The sequence below is a fragment of the Cydia splendana genome, chromosome 3 (genome assembly GCF_910591565.1).
Source record: "Cydia splendana chromosome 3, ilCydSple1.2, whole genome shotgun sequence".
NCBI classification, from domain to species: Eukaryota; Metazoa; Arthropoda; class Insecta; order Lepidoptera; family Tortricidae; genus Cydia; species Cydia splendana.
Window position 1 is genome coordinate 9,639,019 of NC_085962.1, and position 12,664 is coordinate 9,651,682.

Sequence of the window (12,664 nt, forward strand, 5' to 3'; positions counted from 1 at the left end):
ACTTTTAGTATGGAAATCAGTCACATCATTTTATCACGAAAATTGACAGTGCTGCAGCAGTAAATTTTCAACAGAGTAATCCTGCTGCAGTCGCCACCCGAATGTCACCTTTATCATATCTTAGAAAGTTACTGAAAACGCGAGCGAAGCGAGCGCGAAATTTTTTCGATATAATAACCACGCTTTGATAGACAGTTGTACATTTTTACTTTTAGTCCCATCCAGGCGCGAATCCAGGATTTCATACAGAGAAGGGATGGGACAGTTTTTTATCAGCCTAGCTTCGCATAGGGCTCGATATTTAAGGGTCTTTTTTTGCCTACGGTTTTGGTGCCCCCTAGATGTGGTGCCCTAAGCAAGTGCTTATTTTGCTTAAAAGGGTTAATCCGGCACTGCAAATGACAGAGATCAATGTTTTTTTTTTTCAAAGTACCCACCTTCGTAGCCGGCGATACGTATGAATATGGATTTGATATGGATGCGATATAATTACGATTAGGTATATTCATGACGGAGAAAATTAATAATTTTAAATAATTATGCAATTATACGCGTGTTGATATGTGTGTTTATTTTACCACTACGTAACTATGTAAACTCATTTTTAGTTTTCTTGATTACTTAATGTTTACTCAGTTCCCCAAAAGATGGCACTGTGCAATGAGGGGCAATTAATTTACTGTCGTTTAATTTTGTTGTATTATTAAATCAACATAATTATTCAATTAAATTTGTTCATATCCATACCCCCTCTTCTAAACTTAAGAGTTAATTTGGCAAAATCCTTCCTCGGTGGCTTATTCATGTCAACACGTATTAAATTCAGCGCCATCTGTTAGTTTACCAGGGTACTCTGTAGTGGTAGCACATATTTGAAAAAAGTTTGCCCCTCCTTCCTAAGTAGCGCCATAAGATTCAGGGGCAAACTTAAGTCAATCGAGTGTTGTTGCTACCCCCCCCCCCTTTTAGAGGTTGAATTTTTATAGCCTATAACCTGGCCGGGGATGTTCTTGACAGATGAGTAAAGTTTACATCAAAATCCGTTCAGCCGTTTTCACGTGATGCGCGTTCAAATAAACAGACAAACAGATAAACAGACAAACAGACAAAAATTCTAAAAACTGTTGGAACGTGTTCTGTTATCGATTCTAAGTATCCCCAGCCAACTTTTTTTCGAATATCTTCCATGTACAGACTTTCGACCCTCTCAGCTTTATTATATGTATAGATTATTCCATGTTTCCTGCAGCAACGCTGGTGAATTTCATTCCGAATGTAACTTTAATGGTAACGGCCATCCTAACTTCTCCATTTGCAACCATAGTCCAAGTGTTATGCTTTATTTATATTACGCGTGGGCCATGACTGATAAATGATAATACTCGTCGAGCGATCTCCAAGGGGTCGGTTCTCGGTGATTAAGCTAGCTATAGTTTTCCCTATAGGAATGTGTTAATTATGTAAAGTAAATTACAGCGACACTCCATATCCGTAAGCAGTAGCTGCTTAGGGCCACTTACACCATTTAGGGCCACTTGCACCATCCCACTAACCCATGGTTAAGCAGTTAAACCATTAACCTAGTGTCAAATTGTACTGGTATCCATGGTAACTCCAGGTTTAACCGGTTAACCCAGAGTTGGTGGAATGGTGCAAGTGGGCCTTAGAGACCCTTTGGAGTTACCATTGACACTAGGTTAACGGTGGGATGGTGTAAGTGGCGCTTAGGCGCAAAACACACGAAGGGTGCGGCTCCGCGCTTCGTAGCGCAGTGCAATCGAAACTTTATGACTAAGACTAATTGGTTTCTGGACTGTGGTAAATTCGCGCCATAAAACAAAACTTTGTCGCAGTCACATTAAAGGTGACGTTCGAATAGCAACTGCAGCAGAATAACTGTCACAACATTACTCCTGATATTTTCTTAAAGAAAGAAAAAAAAACTCGAAGAAAAGTAAACGTCAATACTTAAGTTATTTGACAAAATTACCCAGCGTTCGTGACTACCCGACCCTCCCCTACCTACGCGCCGGCCAGCCTCATAACGTTTTAAATTAAGTACATTTGTTTTTTGCAAGCCACGTTAATCGACTTTAATCATATTTAACTTTGAAACCACCAAACAGCAAATACTGGCCGACTGGTGAAAACATGAAAAATCCAGTTAAGATTATTTCATCATGTTGTAAATTCAACAAAGGCCAGTTTGAAACAGAATTAATACATAACGGAATTTAAGCTCAGGTGGAGAGAACAATTAAATTGTGCAGGACGTCCGAGGAAATGTAATAAACGAGTCGCCTCCGCCCAAATATTTAGAGACTTTGTACTGTGGCCACAAACCTGGCGATGGCGAACCTACTACCTACTTCATTATTTTGTAGGTATGTTATGTGCTGATGTGCAGGCGATGACGGGCGTTTCGTGTCAAGTGAATGTACACGAGTAACCAGGTAATCGAGAACGAATGCAAGTTAATTCTGTACTAATTTCTCGCTAACCTGGCTCTATTCTCGATAACCTGAGTATAAATTAGTTATCTTTCATCTGTCATTGATGTTGTTCACCTAAATCTCAGACGCCTACTCGTATAATATGTTCTAAAATAATTAAAGGATTTGCTTCCCTTCAGCATTTATCAATTTATAATTAAAATTCTAATGATCCGAATTGAAAAAAAAATGCGAAAATGCAACAATTTGTGAATAAAGTCAATTTTAATTCTGCGGTGAAATTTTTTAGAGAAACGGCCATATTTAAATTTCAATGGTACAACAGGTTTATTGATTCGTTTGAAGCTTTGAAGCTGAATACGCACTTGCACTCGAGAGACTCTCAACGACCAACGGCACGATTCGAACTTTAAGATACTGACGTCAGTTAATAGATCTAGAAATGATATGGATTTGTTAAGTCAGTGTCAAATGTGACGTTTCTTCAAACAAAAAAGTCACTTTTGACTCTGACACATCTAATCCATATCGTTTCTAGATCGATTAAGAGCCCATCATCGTGCACACTAGCGCCACTGCTAAATAATCGTGATTATTCAAAATTAACGAAAGCTATTTAAAAAGGGGGCCGCTACGTACTGTATTTTGTATTTAAGTACCTTTCGAATACATCAGACTAGTTTTTATGTTGCTGGATTCGTCGATCTATGAACTCAAAACAAAAACAGCCGTTTTAACTTTGGACGCATTCGTTAAATTTAAATAATCACGATTATTTAGCAGTGGCGCTAGAGTGTGCAGGTTGATGGGCTCTTAATTGACGTAGGTATTTTAAAGTTCTAATCGGGCAGCAAGTACCTACATCGTAGCCCTTTTCCTGGCCCCGTATTCACGCGTAGCTTCGTCTGCTAATTCCATTATCACAGCAATGCCTCCAATTTCACACAATTGTTCTTCGTACTTACCTGCTGGTGTGAAGCTCATATGCACACGTATGTCAAAAAGGTTAGTTATTTTGATTTTGCTATTTTATAATTAAAATTCGTGCAGCGATCACGAATGTAATATTAACTTCAGATACTTATAGCAGAAATATATGTAATGTAGTGTACAGAGTACCTACAATGACCAGACCTACTTGTACGAACAAGTACCTACTTACGAGTGGAATGCATGCGCAAATGACAACGGACTGACATCATAAATATATGGAAAACTGTGGAATTTTATTAATTAACCTGATAAATATTTTGCTAAATGAAAACGAAGATTCTTAGATCGACTCTTCGTAACCTCTCCTTTTATGAGAAATCTAAGACAATTTGTTATAATAATTATTTATAGAACCTTTTATTAAATTCAGGCTTCACATCTGTCACAAATGCAATGCATGAAGCATTGGTGATGATATCGCAATAGGCTTTGTCATTTTTTAATGATAATTTAAGTAAAATAACCGTCACAAATTGTACCTGGTTTCATCAATATCCGGATCGCACTAACAGATTCAAAAACAATCGCTTAAAAATTACAAACAAAATGTACACAATAAAATCAAGTTGTATGAAGATTTTTAATCTAGGTAAGTACTTAAATATTTTGTGTTGTCGATAGACATTGAATAACTCTGAAAACATTATCTTCTTCAAAGATGACAGGACGCAAGTGCGCTGAAGAAAAAAAAACTCTTTCGCTCAAGGACTTTTTGTACCTATAAGATGTTTACGTATCGTTTGAATGAACGGAATCCTTTTGGCGTGCCATGATGCATAATTGCATAGTTGGTCACATGGTATAATAATATACTCCGCCTGGTACTCCATTCCGAGATTCGCGTATGACCTAACTGACACGCGCCTACGTCATCATGCTGTTTACAGGTTCTCAAACTTTGAAATGTGGGAGAATTTTAACCAACGGTGAAAATTATTTTAACGGCATTAATTTTAAGTTATTCATGTAGAAACATAGTAAAATAAAACAAATCTAATGTATTAAATTAAACTTTATTTATCTATACAAGACAAACGTTTAAAAAACTAATTCACAGTTACACATTAATTACCAAGCTTACGACGTGAAAAGTTTGGAAAACACTGCGACTGCTGACACTGAGCGAGAAGGAAATAACAATTAACACGCGTTCGACAAGGATGACGGTCAGGGCATGAAGTTATCTAGATCCGAATTGTCAAATGTGCACAGCGCTATCCTGTGTTGCCAGTAGTATAAACAGAATTACCCGAAAGTCTGAAATTTCTTTCGTGAATCGGAAGATATTGCTAACGAGTAATTAAAAATGACGTGTTATTGTAAAATTTAAGCTAAAATACATATAAATGAAAATTATAAAATTATAAAGAAATATTTTAACTTATTAACCATAGGTATAATGTACCCATGTAACATGTTATGTTGAAATAAAGTGGCAATGTTATTGTGACGTAGGCCCGTGTCACTCTGGGAATGGAAGACCATGTTTTATTAGACCATGGTTGGTCAGTTTCTCATGTACCTTCATCTAAGTCTAACCATTTATGCGATACGTCCATTCCTTGCGAAACCGTTGTGAGTCATTGTTGAACGTGGCATTTTAAACTTGGAGAATATAACCAAACGGAGTGGTCATTAACAGGCGTTCCCTCTGTCGAAAATAGGCGGCCAATGGTCAACCACATGTATGGACTGACGTTTATCTGACATGGCTATTTTGACGTTACGTATACATTTGATGTGCCCCTCCCCCGCAAAAAACGGCAGACTATTTTGTACCGAAAATTATAGACATAGCGTCTCCGTTTGGTTATATCCTCTAAGATTTTAAATGATAACATAACTAACAAAATACTGTCGGCCCAATTCCAACTTTAAAGATACGTCAGTTAATAAAAACGTCACTTTTGACACTGACACATCTAATCCATATCGTTTCTATCGCCGGATTCGAACTTTAAGATACGTCAATTGATAGATCTAGAAACGATATGGATTAGATGTGTCAGTGTCAAAAGTGACGTATTTGTTTGAAGAAATGTCACATTTGACACTGACATATCTAATCCATATCGTCTCTAGATCTATTAATTATCTATCTTAAAGTTAGAATCGGGTCGTAAGTTCTTATTATAGCTCGGCTCTACTCCCACTTTTTACGCTACTACGAGTTAATTTATTCAATAAAATAAACCACAGAAAAATGTTTCACAAAAACAATAAAAGCGGAAAAGAAAGCCTATAAATTATTTTTCTAACCTAATATCAAATCCCGTTGCTTGGTCCCTAAGGACGCAAAAGTTAATTCACCTTCAGATTTCGTTGCAAGTGAAATTTGACCTTATCTCTATGATAATATGATACAAAAATAAAAGTGGTTTAGTTTAACGTTTCAGTACTGGCGAGACGTTGTGGATCTGAATGAAGAAGCGCGGAAAATAATGTTTCTTAAATATTGGTAGGATTCATTTTAGTTACAAAGTGTTTTTTCCCGTGGATTTTCTTAAGGAACGCCACATTAACTCATCAATTATAAAAAAAATAACTACACTACCTCTATTAAGGTGTTTCATTTTAAATATATAGGTAGGTACCTGTATGTATATGTCGGTATGATTTAGGTTAAACTAATTTGGTTAATATCTACCGGCCCGATTCGGGAAATGAATTAGAGATTCACTAGATATGAAATAGTAAAGATGTGTGACGTTCCGCGGAAAAAGGTACCTTATGGCTGGCGCTTATCTATAACGCCGCTCCAATATTCAGCCGGGGCAATGGTACCTTTTACCGTGGAACGTCACATATCTTTACTATTTCATATTTAGTGAATCTCTAATTCATTTCCCGAATCGCGCCGTACGTAGCCAAAAATACCTACTTGGTTACGCCCTTATTCCCGAGCCTTATTCATAAAACTTTACGGGCCTGATTTAGTTAAATTATGTTTTATCCCTTTCTTACAAATACATAAGTATAAATGACAGATAAGGACAAACGATTATTAGCTAATTAAGGTTTGTAGCGCGTTTATGAATAAGGGGATTAGTCTTTAGAGCTATTGGCGCCCACCCTGTACACACAGGGAGGGGAGGCGCAGCAAACACATAACAAAACGATATTATGCTCCGCTCCCATAATATAATTCAATTCAGACGTCAATATTGGCACTTACTCGTGCCGGTAAATATCGAACAAATTTTCTAGAAATTTAGCACATTAAATTGCATCTCAAGAAAGTACCGGGAAATCAATTTCGCCGTCGTACTCGTCGAGTATCTCGGGAGACCAATCGAGAAGTTTTATATGTAAGTCGGCTGCATGCCCTGTGTGACTCTTAGGGTTCAAATATACAAACCTACCAATATTACCAATATTTGGCTATATTTGAAAACTTTAGCTGCTCAGCTTCTACTCCACAATAATAAAAATAACGAGATACGATAACGGAATACGGTACGAGAAAAGTTTAATAATATTACTTGTTTATAAATGCACATGTTTTATTTCACATACTTACCAACTATGTAGTACTTAACACAATTGTGACCGAGAGTGTGTACGTGTCTCAGTACTATATATCTGAACCACGATTTGATCTTCAGTCGAACTATTTTTTTTTTAATTTAGGTTCATCAATCAATCAATCATCATCCATTTAGAGTTTCAGAATGCAACCACTACAACCCTCTCTAATATAAATTATATTACAGATATTTTAACTAAATAAATTAAATACAAGGTTTCAATTACATTACTTTCGTAAGTACATATAAATTATGAATATTATGTTTATTCATAAAAAGTGCCATATTACAGAGTGCCTATTAAATGTAAATTAGTTTCTTTACTCCAATAAAACTTTTATTGGTCCAGACTATTATCCTTAATAAGGCTTACTCTGCATCGATGACGTCAATTTTAGTTACTTTTCTAACAAGAGCGATACACAAAAAGGGCGTATAATCTGCACAATATGCTAACTTCATTTAACAATAATGAAATTTTCTAGAAATTTAGCACATTGAATTGCATCTCAAGATTCTCAAGAAAGTAGCGGGAAATCAATTTCGCCGTCGTACTCTAAGTAAGTAAATCTACATTAAATGAATAAAGGAATAATAATGAAAATTAAAACAACGGAACCCCTCGCGACGTGAACTCAACATACTTTTTTAATATTTTCCGAGGTCGGGACAACTCGCGATAGGGAGCACAGCGAAGACGCTCGGTAATCAGGAAAATTATTTACCCATGTCTGCGAGCCTCGTTTGAAATACGCAGGGTTGGAAAAACGTAGTAGGTAGTACTAATATGAATACTGATATATATTTTTATTATCTATGTCGTAATGTATCGATCGTTTTTCGAATCTATCACAGCGCAACAAATAATTTTGTAACGAAATGTTTTTTCAACTTGTAGCCAAATCTGCAAGGTGAATATAAGTACATATACCGTATACCTAGGTCATACTGAGCAACTTTTACTAAATATGGGACCGAAAATTTCTTTTCACGATTAGTCATATGATAGTACAGAAATCGTTTAAGTGTCTATGTGCGCACGACATGACTAATACTCACCAATGTGCACGAAAAAGTTCCGTACCGTAAAATGGGGTGAGTAGGGTCAAAACTGAAATTCAAACCTCGATAACATTTTATTTTTACATATGAAAACTGAATGGTGTACCTATATAATAAGTGTTCCGGACGTTTATATTTTAGTTTTTATTTTATTTTGGGTAGTTCCATTTCATAACTTTAACGATAAAGAGGAAAACCCACCTCACCCCGTAGTGCCTCGTATTTGGGGTGAGAGGGGTTTTCATACAAAGGTGATTTTGGAAGATTGTTGGATCGATTTTTTTTATTATACGTATTACTATAGCTCCATTTTAAATTGGAATACATTATTTTTGTAGCAGTAGCCTTAAAATCCCTTCTCACCCCCCTCTCAAACCTTCTCTCCCCGCGAAACCTACTCACCCCGTATTACGGTAATTTAAATATTTTGGCGTAATAATGGCAACGTGGTACACGAAAAGTTTTTATTTAAGTACTGAAATTAACAAGCACTCATAAGTACATGGCACAATTCAGCGGCATTTTGAACTTTCCGTAACCTAACAGATCTGCCAATCTGTCGCCGCGGGGTGAGGTGACGATTGGGGCGGGGTTAACTTCTATGACTAAACCAACATTCTACCTTACAACCCATAACAGTCGTTTGCTACATTTAAAAACTTATTAATTTTTTACTGTATCCTCACATAATAAATTCCAATTCAAACTGGTTTTTCCAATGTCTTTGACTGTCAGCCCTGCTACGTTTTGCACGCGAAATGAAGAGCCGAGAAGAGGGAGTGCGCTTGGCGCTTTGTAAATACTCACCGCTATGCCAACCTACGTACTCGAGTACTCGAATGGACGTATTTGTTCACGAAAATTGAGTTACTTACGATCTTTATTCTGCTTGGCGTGAGAATGGTTTCTGTCGGATTACTTTTAAGTGAGAGTGCATCGCGAGCTATTGAAATGAAACCGACACGATACAAAGAGTAAGTATGTTATAGGTGCTAAGTATAATCATAGGTATTTATTATTATTTTGTATGGCTTGAATTTAATCATAATTACCAATTATTTGTGTATATAAGGATTTTATGTTGTTCTCGTCATGGTTAGTTGTTAATATTAGGTATTCTAACAGTTTTTAGTACAGCTGATAGTTAAAGCTATCAGTGTTATTATGTAGATCCTTTTATGACCATCATCGCAGTGATGTGATGTGAAAAGTGCTATTTTATCGACAAAAGTGAATCGCGGCTAGCCATAATCTGAGAGGTAGGTAGGTAATGAATAAGTAGGTCATAACAATTTTTATATTTTGCCGAAATGTATGAGGAATTAAGAAAATCATCCTGTAATGTAGTCGTATTTCGTGTGTTGTTTGTACTTACTAACCAAGGCCTGTTCACTTACTAAGAAAGTTATGTCCTCTTATAATTGCGCATGTGTGCGCTTGAAGCTTCTATGTGTGCTTTGGCCTCCTAGAAAAAGTTGCCAGTAATAAAAATAAAAACATTTTTCTACAGCAACATTGCTCCCAACTCTGATTTAAATTTTCACGAATTTTATACATTATTAATCATAAAACGGAACTTAAAACACTTAATAACACGCGATTAAGTTTTATAATGAATATTTGCTTCCAACTATCTTTATCAATGTCCATAAAATATATGGACTAAAAATATATCGATAGACTTGTACGTCTACCATAATAAAAAATATTTTTGTCACTTACTCTGTCCAACAACTGCTGTGGTTAAAGTTCATAACGAAAATTTTATGTATTAAATCTTTATATAATAAATACAACGTAGCGGTACTACCACTTAGGACTCTGTAAGTCTGTACAGTCTATCTCTGCATAGATTACAGCAATGCACATAGAAAATGTGCTAAATGCGGAGCAACGGCTGTTGAAGATACATATTTGAGTGAAATTCACAGCTTTAGTGGGTTCAGAAGGAACCGCGTCATAACGCATCTGGAAAGCGTATTAATTAACCGTGAAGAAATGTATGAATACAAGTTGGAAATCTGTGTAAAATGCCGTGCGTAAAGTTTAGTGTATCTGTGTGTGTAAAGTGTAATAGGTAGGCATGCCTAAAGTTATTTGTATTATACTGAAAACTTTGTGCTTTATTAATGTCTATTTTTTTATTAAGTTGTCAGGGTTTAATTTTCAGTGTATATTTCTATATGTAAAACATTTTTAAATAAATAAAATAATACAATGTTATAAACATAAATATGCCTTTAATTTAAATCAATTGATAATACCACAAACAAGGGGTAATATTTGCATCTTTCATATATATCGTGATATGAAGATAACAAATACGTTTATCAACAGAATTACTACCTACCAATACCCGCCAGGCTAAACCGGTTGTCAACTTTAGTTCCATTGGTGCACAACGAAGGCGCCACTAGTATAAACGTATAAACGGAAGGGGACATTTTTTGTGTATGGAGTTACCGTTCTTCTCCTAGTGAGTATTATATTCTTTGTTACTAACACTATATGGATCTACGGATTCGAAATAAATAATAAATTGAAATTGAATTGTAAACGTTCGTAATATTATCAAACCGAAATAACACGAAATCAGCTATAACTATTTAGAAATTTGATCTAAAAGTCTAAAATACAATGGAGACGAACTTCAAATGTTTTCTTTTCCTTAAGGGGCTACTTGGTTTTCATCGATTTTTGCCTAGTTTTGAATCGTATCTCCTTTTTTTGCACTACAGATATAATTATAAGACAAACGGTTATCGGTTTTTCAATCCTTTATCTCCGGTTTTGTCCTGAAAAAAGTGAATACTAATTTTTTTATGATTTTTTTAAACATTGTCTAAAATGTTCTTTCGTATCTAGTTTGCAGTAAAGGATCTTACATGTACAAAATCTACATATTTGGGTTCGTCTTTGACGTCTTGAAAAACGTGTCCAGGGTTTTAATTTAAAACTAATTAACACAAAAGTTATGGCCAGAAAACCAGTTTTTTAGCCTAAAATTGTTCAACTTTGATGCCAAATATCTTGAAGACAATGAACTTTGAAGTAAATATGGGATACTATATTGCTTAAAGCCGTTGTTGTTAATATAATAAGCTACAAAAAACATTAGAAAACTAAGAGATTCAGATCGAAGGTCATTGGCGTGGGGTAGCCCCTTAAAGTCCTTTCGCTCCTAAGTAGGTATCTACAATTTACCTCTCATTGATTCTTGTTGTTCTTTTAATGAATCATTGACTGTTCTTTAAACGTAATAATGGCTTATACCTACCTTATTTTTATATGTAAAGGTATTGGTAGTTGATTGCACTATTTGCAATAGTAAGATGGTGCAATGCCTCGAACACCTTATTACCCGGTGCGGTGTCGCGGCAGCGTAAATGTTTTTAAAGCTCAAACGCCTGGGATGCTCCCCACGAATGCTGAAATTTATGCCGTTGCAACCGTAGGATTTACGAGAACGCCTCGTGCGTGGGGATTTTCTAAAACGTCGTACATCTTCCTTATTTATGTGTACAGCTTATATCGGCCGCATCCATTTCCAACATATATAGTTTGAATCCGTTTATCGGATTTCGAACACGTTCCGGTCGAACCAGTATCGATGGACTTGATTTATAAACGTGAACCCACATAAAACTACAAGGAAGGAATTGTTGATGATCCCAAAAATTAGAGCTGGTAGGCAGTGGCAATCTGGCAGTCAATGATCCGAAAACATAAAATGTACCTACACACACTAGGATGACCCATAATAATTGGCCTCTCCATAGTAAAGCAGAAAGAAACAAGGCAGTAGAAGTTTTGTTAGCAGCAAATACTATGGAGGAGCCACTATACCAGTCACCCTATAAAATATATGTATGTAGGTAGGCTTTAAAACAGTTCCGACTATTACAGGGTGACCACTCTTTACTATAACCAAAATTCCCTGACTTTTCCCGGTTTTCCAGGCGTTTTTTCAAGTTTTTCCCTGACCATAATCTTAAATGTAATAAATATAAAATATATAATTGGAATACATTTTTGAGTTTTTGCAGAATCTGAATACTTAGCTCAGTTGGTAAGAGCGAAAGCATAGTTAGACGGAAGTCGTGGGTTCACATCCTACGTCAGGTGACGTTTTTGTACTGTTTCATTGTAATTTGCTATCACAGTTCATACAATTACCCTGTAATTCATTTAATTTTTGAGCATTTTTGTTAAAAGCTGTACAGGAAAAACCAATTGAAACAGTACCTCTGACTACTGAATTTATTGGATATTAAATGTATCATATAATATAATCCAGCGAGAAATACTAAAGGGAACACTTTATACGGGCCTTAATCGTATTAGTAAGTACTAGACTTCAACGTTTTGCGTATTATGGTACAAAAGCGACGAATTAAGAAACCTAATTTTTTGAAGTCGGTTAAAAATCTTGGGTATAACTGAAACAACAGTACTAGTGTCCGACCGAAACATGTTTTTTTGTCGAAACCGAAAATTTTGTAAACTTGTTAAAATCGTGGAAAAAATGTCATAAAACCGCTTTTATACACAAATTAAGGGGCTTTCAACACCCAATGTCCTTGAAATTGATGTTACTTAATACTTAAGCAGTTTATTAAGAAAAACTAT